Source organism: Apteryx rowi, unplaced genomic scaffold (genome assembly GCF_003343035.1).
Source record: "Apteryx rowi isolate R43461 unplaced genomic scaffold, aptRow1 scaffold_155, whole genome shotgun sequence".
Lineage (NCBI taxonomy): Eukaryota > Metazoa > Chordata > Aves > Apterygiformes > Apterygidae > Apteryx > Apteryx rowi.
In genome coordinates, this window is record NW_020447808.1 from 795,258 (window position 1) to 808,876 (window position 13,619).

A 13,619-nucleotide genomic window follows, 5' to 3' on the forward strand; every position below is an offset into this window, starting at 1 on the left:
TTCACCTCAGCAGTGTGACATGTTTATTGCTGCTGAAAGATGAAAGCACCGGGAGTTAGAGACAAGCGTCAGCAGTTCTAGTGGGCACCAGCAAAATGAAGATTTGACAGACTGGTGGCTGAGCCCGTGAAATGAAATGCCAGATCAAATTTTACCCAAAAGGGGTCAGATGTACTGTCATGCCCCTAGACTCTCAATACCAACTGAATAAATGACTCCTGTTCAACAAGCTGCTGAGAAAGGTGGTGTGTGTTCCATAATTCGCTGCTAGAGGGCTATGATGCCTTTCAAAATACACTGATGATTGGTAGTGCCGGACCTGACTTTGAGGATATAATAGGATGAAGTAACTGCTCTGTTGGCACTAAGCACTTTTTAAAACTACTATTAACCAACTTCCAGAATTTATACTTGATCTGCCTTTGTCACCTTTGTCCCACTGTTGGACCCACAACAGCCCACATTAACAGTGAAGATCAGTCAATAAGCAATAAATATGCTTAATAATTTATGCACACCTTTGAAAGATTTGTTTCTGTTGGGGTGGCCCAGATATAAGGAAAAATCTTTTAGCTACAGAGTCACGTTTGGGCAGTGCCAGGTCGGAGTCTGAAAATAACAAAAGCATCATGCTTGTTCATTCAAAGCCCAGCTTAGCCACCTTTCGTCATGGGTAGCAGCACTTACTTATGTGAGTTGCCCCCCTGGGACTTCTTTGAAACTATTTGTTTGAGAGTTACTTAACATAAGTAAGGCTGGCAGAATTGGATCTGATATTTGCATGCAACAAATTATATTAGGGGCAACTTGCATGCAGATTTAATTGTATAATACAAGAAAGATATTTAGAGAATCTTTTGGTTTTAGTGAGACATGCTCACTACAGAAGTGCTGGTCAGCAAAACAATTTCTACTAACTGTTTTAAAAGTTTCAGATCAAATACCTTTCATTGCCAATGGCCACAAACACTAAAAATCTCTTTTTCAGGGCTGGTATTGACAACTGTGGTTCCAAGATTCACATAACAGCAGAGTGTCAAGTTTGTTGGCCAGCAAAGTAAACCCTCTGCTTCTCAAATCTGTCCTGTATCTCCTGTGAAGACAACAGGTATTTCAAGCTGCTGCTGCTTAGAATTAGTTATAATGTTTTGTCCTCACAAAGCAGTGGATGGCTGTTCCAGATATCTGCCTCACTCCTAGTTATAAATCCTCTAGTTTCCAGACTAAAGCTAGTCATGGGCAGTTTATACCTATTTGTTTTTGTGTCAGTCTTTTCAAAATAGCTTTAAACCTGTGTAAATAAGTTCTTCTTTCTCCCAGTTTTTTTCCAGCCTGATATATATATAGGCAGTCACCTGGGCTTTGTTTTGCTAAACTGCCTGAGACCTTAGATTTCATTCTTATATGACAGACTCTGTTCCCTGGTCATCATAGCAGTCTTTTCCTGCCTGTACTTCAAAACGAGTTCAGCAATTTTAATTAAACAGAACATGAGTGAGTAGAGCTCTAAACAATATTCCATGTAGGGAATATAAAGTTATATAAAGGCATACATATAGCTGAACCTCTATCAGAAAGACATTTCTTGATCATCCTAATATTTCTTTTACCCTTTTCAGAGCAACACCATGCAGTACATTGTACACAGAGTGCAGATACCACCAGCCCTTGTGCAGGGCATCATGCCTGGTATCTGAAATGTCCTCTTTTCAGTTTCCAACTGTCTGAGCTCCCAATGTTATTTGCTTTTTGGCATTTATATAAAATGTCTGCCTTTTCCTCAGATTTCCTAGGATGGTGCTAGGTGCCCATTCTAGGCATTAGGATTCCCCATTGCCATTACCAATTCCTTATGTGCACACATACAAGAAGACTCCAGAAAAGATACTGATGACTTTTTAGCTGGCCAGAAAACTTACATGAATGGAAGTGATTTGGCCTAGAGGAACCTGCAGGGCTCCAGGCTACTCTCATGTAGTTGAGGCTCAGCACAGGCTTGGCAGCCCCAAGGAGACAAGTGCACAGTGAAGAACTTGGCACTAATGCTGCTAAGTCTGATTACCTTGCACACCCATTTCACAAATTCACAAAAGCATAGGATATAAAGACATGTCTGAAAAGAAAGAAGCGAATGTGGTTCCTCATCACTCTAATGAGGTCCCTTGTTACATGTTCTGCATGTAGGGCTGAATCGTCCGCAAGTAGCTTGGCAGTTGCTCAAGACTTGTCATGATCAGGTTGCTTGTGCTCCTTGTTCTGCTCGTCACTTTCTATCTTGCTACATCTGTGTCATGCAGGATGAGATTCAGTGGTATGCAAAATCATCATCAGAATGGAGGCTGGAGTCCTTGAGCTGGTAGTACAACACTGAAGATATGATTAAGGCGGGAATATAATGGTTTGTGCAACAAGGTAACACTGTGCTACAAAGGATGTCATATGATGAGGCTTCCATTTGCTAAGAGCATTTTCTTGCATTTCTTACAGATCAGTTTAACCCTAACTTCTGCTCATCTTGTCAGTTCTTTTAAATATTTCTGGTGGTTGACTCTTAAAGCATTATCATTTTGAAAAAATAATACAGGTTTTATTAGTTTAGAGTTTGTTAAACCATGTTTTATTTTAATTCAGCTGTAATAAAGTTAATGAACTACAATAATTGCTACAATAAAACCCCATGCAGTGCATTGTACATAGAGTGAAAACACCACCAGCCCTTGGGCAGTGCTAACTGGGCAGAGATTCCACAAAATACTTCAGCATCTTTCATCCAAGAAAATTCAGCAAAAAGTCAAATTTATTTGGAAATTTACAAGATGACATTGTGGCACTGCTGCCTGTTATTTATTCAAGCTATAAACTTTGTGATCACAAGACAGTAATTCCTAAGCTGAGCAAGCACCAGGAAATGATCATCCAGGCCCATGTTTTATTGCATACTTTATATATACATATATTTATATATACATATATTTATATATACATATGTACATATAAATATTTATACACACATTTAGCTGCATGAACCACTGCATACATAGGATTTTTTTTAATTGCTTTCTTTAGCTTTGTCCTAAATTTAAATGATATTTTTCATACTCTGTTGTATAGGAACTGTCTCACAGGGCTCAAGCATGTATTTGCACAGAAGTAGTAGCATCTCATCTCCAATTTTTATCATTTTGTTGTTTTCAATATATAGGTATTGCAGAAGCAATACTTCATTGAATGTCACCCAAATCTCTTAATTTAAAAGCCTGAGAAAAAAAGCCAAATATTGATCCAACTCCTTGTGCAACACTGTTTTAGAGGGTTTTTTTTTTTTTCCATTCGTAAAGTTAGGGTATCACTGAAGCTTTTCTGTAAAAAAGCTAAAGGTTTGACTCTGAAGAACTTATTTCTGCAGAATTCCCAATGCACAGTGCAGGAATAGACATAAAGAAATTATATTAATACTGAAAAATCCTATGTTTTCCTTTGGCATCAATAACTAAATCTTTTTTTTTCCTATTGATTCAGAGAAAGTATTATTACTAGCAAAAAAAGAAAGCTTAATTTTTCTTCAAAAAGAGAGTATAGCAAATGACTACAATTAACCTACACAATTTTCTTTGTTTTTGCTTAGTAGGTGCTTCTACACAATGAGATCCTTTATGTCTTTCTATAAATTGTATATATTTATATATTTTAAAACATATTAAATCATTACCATGTTTGAACTTGGGATGTACCCAGAGGAAAAAAAAAATCCTTTTATCTGAGTATAAGAAGTCAGAGCTCTTTTACATTTTTTTGTGTGATAACTTGGACAACTTCCTTTTATTTTTACTGTATTAAAAATCTACTGAAAGTAAAAGAATTCTGTTGTTCTGGTTCCTCCAGCTATTCCTGAATTAACTTAAGTTGGTTAAGACTAACTCCTTGCAAAGTCCTTGCAAAGGGCTAGATCTTTCTACTTTACTCAAATAAAGCTCATCTTTGAACTCATTTGTAGTTTTGTGTAGTCACAAAACCTATGGAATTCAGTTTTTACTCCTTCTGTATTTTAAACACCTCTAAAAGATAGAAGTCTTTTTATTGATATTACTGTATTTTGCACATGATCTGTGTTAGCAATAAATTATAACTTCCTAACAACCAGTTACTTATCAATACAAGGTATTTAAGTGTTTAATTTTAATCCTGTTCATAGATACAGTAATATTGACAAGGCTGACTATATGTTTTCAGTTATGTACCCGCTTGCAGAAATGGAGCCTAACACTTGCTATAGTATGAATCAGTTCACCATAAGAATTAACAGTGCGTTTTACTCTACCAGACCCTCAGCTACATGTATGCTGAAATAGCTTCAGTCGCACATAAGCTTCCTGAATAGTTCAGATTGTATAAAGTTTATGTTGTTTTAACATACATCCACCTTTTCAGAAGGAAAAGTACTGAAGTAGGACATGAGGAAAATGGCTTCAGTGGCTAGCTCAGGCAGTTTCTTTGTCAGCTTGCGTAAATCCCTTGATTTTTCAGTGCCTCAGTTCTCCAACCATAAATTGAGGAATTAATATTAGCTCCTTTATATGCCTTGTCTATTCATATGGAAGACCCCTTGGAGCAAGGATTGTCTCTTGCTATATGTATTGCATTATTGAAGTGACATTGCATCCCTGCCCTTCATTTCTCTTTATGTTTGTCTGAGTTAGCCTTTGAGGTTCTAAAAACATGGACTATTTTATTAATTTCTGTAAAGTGGCTACTGCTATATAAATGAGGAATGGTAAAAATGGAAGCAAGTAATAAATCATATTTACCTAAAAAATATGACTGCAATAGATGGCAATTTCAGCATTTCCCCAGTCCCCCTCTGTAAAATTATCTCAATTTAAACTCTTCTGACAAACACTTTAAACTCTATTTCAGATCACTTTTGTTCAATAACCTGAGCTAATATAACTGATTTGATCACAGTACTTCTTTTTTTAAACCTTTTAATTTGTACTCATCCCTTTTTGGGGATTGAACAGTTCTAGCATTTTCACTCTGGCCTTATATATCTCTTTCTCAAACCTAATTTCTAACAAAAACTTTTTAGTGCTTGTAACACCAAATTAGCATTAAATGATGGGAGATGACTGTAAATGACTACATGAAGGTTTTGTTTAAATCAGACTTATTTTCTATACTCATGTAGATTACAGTTGCTCTTAGATTTTTCAGCAGCAGATAGGCCCAGATCCTCAGCTGAAGAAAATAAAAATAATTCCAATATAGTTCTGTCAAAGTGGGACTCTCTGAAGAGCAATATTGTCCTGCACTTACTGATTTATGCTGACTTGGATCTGCTCTCTTCCTTTACACCATCTGAATTTTGTGACCTAGTGTCTCTCTTTCAAAGAAGCCAATACAAAACTTTCAGCATAGAGCAGATCACAGCACTGCCTTTCCTCCACTTTCCAAAAGGTTTATCTTCTCAAATTTAAGTTTTTATTCACTTGCACTCTTAGCAGATGCAAGTTAACTTAAACGTTTACTTTGTTACCAAAGCAATTAGCATTTTGAGGGAAACACACGTCCCATAAAAAAAGTCAAATCTAAAATCTACATCTCAATTTTTGCCTAAATCTGGCAGAATAGTTTGCATCAAAACTTTGTGGGAGTTGATTTCTGGGTGTTAAAGAACATGCAGATGTCATACAATGATAAAAGAATATTTTAAAATATTCCTTTTATGATAACAGGCAAAGTTTTCAACCAGAGTCTTGAAGCATTGCATTACTTCTAAATGTCTTTATGAGACTGGCAAACAGGATTGGGAAACAGTGGGACATATCTTTGTATCAAGAATGCAGTCACACTCTTTGAGCTGTAGAACAGGTTACATTACATTAAGACATGAGGGTCTAGATTCTGTGCTCTACATTTGTGCTCCCTCATAAGAAGACCTTTCTCACAAGAGGACCTATTCAAGCTGCTGGTGTGATTGGGGGTTTGGGTACTGAAACAAAACACTTGTGTTAAAATATTGAAAAATTTTGTTTACTGAATCTCCTGAGAAATTAAGGAGGAATGCTAACTGAAGAAAAAGGTAAACAGCAACAGAGAACATAATTGGAAGAAATATTCCTGTAATGTTTCATGAAGGAACTTTAAAAGCAAAAGAATTATTATTCTGAACCCATCTTTGAATTTAAATTGCACACTTAAGCAAACTTTGAACTGTACCACACAATAAGCATAACAAGTAAACCTATGCTTTTAATAGTTAATCATCTGATGCATGACAAGTATCATTCTAAATTTTGTGTGAACTGATTCACAAAAATCATTCAGTAAATTAATGTAGTTTTCAATATTATCAGTAAAATAGGCATGCAGCCAAATGTCTAATGACAAATTGAAGGGTTTTGAGATGTGTCTGTCTCTATGCAATATTGAAATTGTTTTCAAAACAGAAGCACCCTAGAAAAAATTGAGCAACACCACGTGAACCATAGTGCTGTTATGAAAATTCAATAAATAAATAATGTAACTTATATGCAAAAAAAAAAGATCTATCCTTCAACTTTACCATAAAATATTTTTTAGTGGCTCACTCCAACTCCCAATGAAATAAATGACAAAATTTCCATTGGCTTTCAGAGGAACAAATATCCAGCATTTACTCAGATCTCTAGTACTTTTTAGGCAAAATAAATACTGTGTTTGTAAAGCCTAAAAAGGAATCACACTGAGCAGAGGGTAGCAATCTGTCAAAGCAGTGGTTGTTGTCTCGAGCACTACCTGTCTTGCAGGTGCTATTCCCCTCCATTTATCTTCCAGCCTCGATCTGATGGATTGGGGATTATTGCTCTTTTGGCAATCAGATCCTGAACATGTCTTCTATTTAACTCTGGGCTGTAAAAAAGGGAAAATTAAAAACCATTATGAGACCTCCATATAATTAATCTTCAGATGGCTTGAAGCTTAAGCATGTAATGTCCTCAGTATACTGTCTATGATAACAAGTTACAGCAGAGGGAAAAAAGACAACGTATCAATACACTTTATCCAAGGGAAGAGATTCCAGTTGTAGCATTAAATATAAATACAATAGTGTGTTGGCATAATGTAGTAAGGTTCCTGTACTATTAAAGGCTTTGTTCTAAAGCGTATCTGTGTACACAATGAGGTGATGAACACAGTGCATCACAGAGCTAAATTTAATATATGCAGGGGTATGATGTTTGCAATGCATGCATTTCAGCAGGTCCCATTAGTGCGCCTTTCCCCTCCAGTGAAAACAGAATGAACCACAGCCCCTTCTGGTTTGCATAAAGCAAACAAAATTAGATTTGCTTTGCTGAATTGAAACCCGCTTGGGATTGTGAGCCTCTCTCGGGGACAAATTACTTCAAACAATCCCTTTGTACCATAACAAAATCAAAAAATTCAGGCCAATCAACATGGCTCAAAACCCTTAACACAAGAATTAATAATACAACCTAGTCTATTTTTATTGCTTCTGAGCTACAGATCCTTGTTTTAATATAATTACACATATTTGTGGTCCACATGTTAAATAAGCTTGCATATGTTAGCTAATGTGACATAAAACAACTTTTATAATTTCACTATTGCAACCAGTTTTGTTCCCCCTAGAGTAACATCCCGAACACAGGACAAGCTAAACTTTAATTGCATTAAATTAAATTTATATTATGATTTTTTGGCCTATATAGATAGAATGGAAGATATTTCTAAAGTTAAATATGTCAAAAAAAGATTTCATTTAAATTGCACTGTAAGTCATAATTTCTGATAGATTTCCAAACCTAACTTGTTTCAAAGAAACAAGTTATTCTTTGTAGCAGAAGAAGCTCATTTAAGGTAATACAGTGTTTTCCCTACTTCTTAACAAAGTACCTTTACCCTTTATGGCGTAATCCAGGTCATGAGCACAATGAACTTGCATGCCTCATTTTACTCCAAGCTGAATTGATTTTTACAAATTTTTTTTATTTGCAGATTTTTTTAGACGACATTTTGAGTATTGTAACTACTTAAGTTGAAAACATAATGCAAATGAAGATAAAGATTTTATTTGCTTTCTTCATCAGACACACATGAAATGAACCACAAGGTAATATGTTTGTCTTTTCTGTTTTCATCAATATTTTATATATTGCTCCAGACAGTATTATTTCTTAGCATTTTTCAAACTCCAGCCTTAGTGTTGCACAATATTATTTTAAATACAACAAAATAATGGCAAACATAACCAGCCCTGGTTTTCCATCTTAACGTAATACAAGATTATGGACAAAAAAGCAGGAGGTCATTTTTATTACTTTCTAATAAGACTTTACCTTATATGAGGCTATAAGCAATATATCAAGATGTCACTTTGTGCCTCCTAATATGACATTGTGGTGATGGAAGGAACCAAGGAGTTAGCACAATTTTCTGAAGTATTCTCCCCAGAAGCATGTTTCTGCAATGCACAGTCTCAAGCACTTGGAAAGGAAAAAGCTGACATAGGGCAGAATTATACCCTGACTCATAGTCCATGCAGCTCAGCTGATGGATGCATAACGTATCAATCAAGACAGTTCTGCTCCTGGAATATATTTTCTTCACAGAAAACAAAAATAACCTTTGCCCAATTATCTGAAAAATTAAGCCTGGAGATGCACATAAGAAATAAAAGGTTAAGAAGAGTAAGCAATGCATTTTTGTTATAGCCACAGGAATACTGAAAATAACTTTCACATTTAAAAATGGTACAGAGAAGCTGAGACACAGAAATGCATATAGAGGGCACCTAACTGTGCCCCATAGTATCACTGTGCATACATACATGACTATCATGTAATAACACTTCTAATCTCAGTTAAGCTTACAATGATTTCTAAAGGCATCTTTGAATTTTCCATTTTTCTTGTCTCGTGTTGCTGTAAAGTGGATTTAGCTGGCCTGCATCCTCTAATAAGCTCTTCCTGCTTTACTAGGAGTCCAGTTTCCTTAAGACTGAAATCACCACATCTACAGCTAGTTTCCTCTCACTTTTAATAGTTATTTTATTTGTAGAAGATAATAGCTCATGTTACTCTCTTGTTTTGCTCCACACAAACAGATGAAGTTTTGCAGTAGATCTGCAGTAATATCTAAATATCATCTTCTGTTGGAAGGAACATGGTCTTCAGAAGGAGATTGGATGGTAGTATCCCAGACATTAGGGGAAAAGATTCTAGGAAGAGCTCAAAGTCACTGGGGAGTATGATATATATTTTCAGCTAAGTCAATAAGAAACACCATAACTAGAGAGAAATGACACCCGCCGAGACAGAATAAAGAATAATAGAGATAGGTTGAGTTCCATGTTTTTGACAGATGTTGTTACTTAAAATCAATTTAAAAATTAGGCTTTCCTTATGCATTCTTTGTTCTAAAGAAGCTACTCCTAGCACAATTTCATTTCCAGATGCTGGTAGGTTTGTTGAGGTAGATCACCAATCCACAGGAGATTTAGAAGCTTCTGCAAAATGAAAATCAACCCTGTGTACAAAGATAGTGGGTCAAAACCAGATGCAATAAAAAGGCAGCTCCAGTAATAGCAGAAGACATGAATGGTGCAAATGTGAAAGGGGAATGACTGATGTGAGAGGAGACCTTTAACACAGCGGAGAAGTACTCTAACTTCAGTTGTCTGTCCAACTCTAAAGTGATCATCTGATCTGAAAGTTAATATATAAAATGAAAGTTAATATATAAAATACAATACCACTCTGTATTTTCTTGGACATTTCTTACCTGCCCCTTTCTATTTGGTGTTGTTTTGTGTCACTCTAGGTCTTTCAATACAGGCAGCCATATGCCATATCCCATAAACACCTCAGAGTTATGGTATGTTCATGTAGGACATATCAGTGTTAAATGGTTTAATAGTGCTTTCATTCTCCTTGGATGCATAGTGCCAAAAAAAGAGTAAAACTAGCTTTAATTTGTGGAAGATAGAGGCTGAAAACATTAACAAATAAGCAGTGGCTGTTCTAATGGTTTTTAGATGGTAGGTACCTTAACATCAGAATTTGTAGCTATTTTTTCGCGTGTGCGTGTGTAACAGTGGAGATTTAAGAGAACAATACAGTACAAAGCAAGAAGAGTATAGGTTATTTATGATTGAGATAACACTAACAAGACGAGAATATTTAGTTGGTGGATGCTGAGAAACAGAAAAGATGGTCATTACCTTCTAAAGGACCTTAGCAGCCTTCTCCTAGAGGGTCCTTCCATGCACTCACCATGAACAGCCACATTCCCATTTCTGAGAGTTTGGGGATAGCCAGCAAAATCCCCACTGAGAACAACTGCACAGATGCATAAATGCACAGGAACCCTGTAATGTGCTTAAGTGTCAGTAAAAATAATATACGTTGAAACTCGTTAGGTGGTAGAACAAGTTGTAATGTGTCGTAATGTGTTAAATGTTGTTCTTTTGTGCAATACTGTTCTCTTAAACCTCTGTTGTGCCATGTGGCTGCTCATTGCATATCAGTTTTAAGACAGAGCAACAGAGAAAGATTTCAAAAAGATTTGTAAGTTCTAGTGGAGCTGAGTGCTATGATCCCCAAGGTAAGAGCTGCCCCCATGAGTATATGCTCATTTATTGTTTAAATCCCAAACAGTTAAATGCTCAGAAGAGTTCACAGTCCACTCTGTGGTACATGATTTAGGTTGTGTAGAGTTTTCCATTCATTTGTTATGTATTTAAGTGTGTGTTAAACCATTAGATCCCAAGGAAATCATAGTCATTCATGATTCAATGAGTCATTCATATCTGAAAGTTGTGCCTAGCTCCAGTGTATTTTCTTGGGTTGAGATATGTTCCTCCTACAAAATATATAAAGTATTATCCATGGGCAATTACCCACTTCTACCCATATTTCAGAGGAAGCACTTTTAGCAGTATAAATTATTCATATTATATAATGCAGCACACAAGTGGTGCACTCTGTCAGAAACTCAGCCTTTTTTGCTGTGTTTTTTTTTTTAATCTGAGGGCAAAATTCTCTTTTCAAATCCACATGATAGCACTTTGCTGGAGTCCTTAGGTATGCAGGTTTTCAACTGGTGTAAAGGGAAACAAATGTGCCAGTACAGTAGATCAGTGTAATTAACAGCTATAGAGCAGATCTGAGAGGAAATTTTGGCCTTACAGGAATATATTGCAATTTCAAAGGCAAAAGAGGTTAATTAAATTTCTATAATTAAATTAATGTATTGCTTAATCTGGAAATGCTTCTTATCTTCATGTTCTGGTGCACACCCTCCTGTTATGTTCTGGCTCCATGCTGAGGTAGGACCCAAGTCTGCATCATCTCTTCTTGTGGCTTGTTTTTCCACCGCACTGGGAAGAAAAGCAGGACTTGATCTGCAAGGGGAGTAGGTTCCTGACATGGAGAATTGGGGCATCAGGACCCTGAGAGTGCCTGTATTAGTTCACACCTGCTGCACAAACACAATGATAAAATCAATGCAAGTTGTGGCTCCTCTGTGCTGTGTTGGACAAATATGGATTAAAAACATCCGCACTGTGAAGTGCTTACATTCACACCCAAGATAGTACACAATATGATGATATTTGATTGCCCTGAAAAGTTGCATAGCATTTTCCACCTTCGACCCCATTTTACCTTGTCACAGTCATTTTGCTATGAATTGTTTTACAAGTGTTCACAGAACAATGATGGTTATCCTTAATAGTACCTTTCTAAGGAAGTTAGACATCACTATTGCAGTGACTGTTCTAACAATCATATTAATTCAGTGGCATTATATGAAACCCTTGATCTTATAAATAGTTCTTGCTAATGCATTTTGGGTGAAATGTTGCCAGGTTTTAGTGATGCAAATTAAGATGACTGTAAAATTGTTACTTAGCAATTTTGTTAAATGTAAATTTGCAGTGTTGGATAGTGTCATTCTGTTTCTTGCCGTATGTTCAAGCTAACAGGCAGAACCACACTCATTTGTATAATGTTAATATCTTCTTGCTTAACTTTTATAATGTTCTGCACAAATTAATGTAAGATCCTAATAATCAGGCCAGCTATTAAAGAATTCTGTGATGTGTTCCAAAATGAAGTATGTAACGCCTATTGGGTTCACACAATAATTACAGTCTGACTGCCGTCTGCTCTTCTCATCACAGTGACACCTGCTAACAAATATGTTGCTAACTGTGTTTGCAGCATTACAAATAGGTAGACACTTATTGGCTGCTACAGGGCGAGGGTACTTGGCCTGTGTACTTACCAGTGGAAGGTGATTTAGTAAGTCTGCTTTGATGATTTGCTTTTCACAGTGTGAGACTATATATTGCACCCTAGAATTCCCAGGTACTGTATAACAGTGCAGATACTTCTTTTTTCACCTCTCCCTTTTCCTGCAGTTGCATTCTTATGTGGTTTCAGGGTTTTTTGGTTTATTAGCATTTCCGTTGAAAACTGTTTGAGCAATTTCTGGGGGCCAAAAACTTCCTTGTGTATGTGCCTGTGTGCATGAGTGTGTGTGTGTGTGTGTGTGTGTGTGTGAGAAAGAAAGAGAGAGAGAGAGAGAGAGAGAGAGGGGAATAGATTAGACTTTACCATTGGAGCTTTACATGCATAGAATGTAACTATATATGGACTGATATGCACTAAAAACATTAGGTCTTTTCAGAAATAATCACATGCCCTTTCTGGGAACATTCTGGTAAAATAAATGTGTTTGGGCAAATACTCTTAGATAATGAAAAAGATAATTGTAAAAACTAGTGAAATAAATTCATGACGTATTAAAAGCATGATGTCTAGTTTCACACAACAGACAGAGGCATCCATGGCCCTTATCCTACTGTAAACAGAGTCTAAGATTTGGATTCATATTTGGATGATACATTGGGTAAGTGAACTATTCTAATACTTTTTTATCCTCTGTTTTAGTTTTTTGTTTATGAATGCCTCATTTAAATTCCAAATACGAAACCATAACCCAAAATGTAATAGCATCTTCATTAAGCACCAGCTTCATATTCCTTGCTACACTCCAAACAGGCAGTGATTAAATACCCCCGACGAGCATACTCAGTGAATAGCTCTTATATAGCCCTAGGACGAATGTTGACTTCCTTGCTGCTTCTGTTAGACTGCTGGAAACAACAAACTTCTCTTCAAAATCAGCCTGTTAGGTCTTCTGAAATGTATGGCATATGAAAGTTAAATTTACAAAATGAAAAGAAAATGTGCATCTGTAGATTTCCACCAGAAATTAGATGTTTTAGAAAAGGAGGGATATAGGGAGGACACAGGCAAATTCTTTTATAGGATGGAAAGTTTCTAGCAATCCTTTCAATTTTCTTCACAGTCCTTCCAAAAATGGGAAAGCTCAAATGAACACACAAGCTTAGACAAACTGAATATTCAGTAAACTGCCAATATGTTCAAAATGGTGATCTGTGAAACCATGGTAAATGGCTTGTCCATGAAACTACATTGTCATTATAATGTATTAAAAGTTTGATGATTCAGGCACAGGCTAATCTGAGGAAACAGCTGAGGTTTGACTACAAACTGCTGGTCACAAAATCTGCAAACTCCTGATATAGA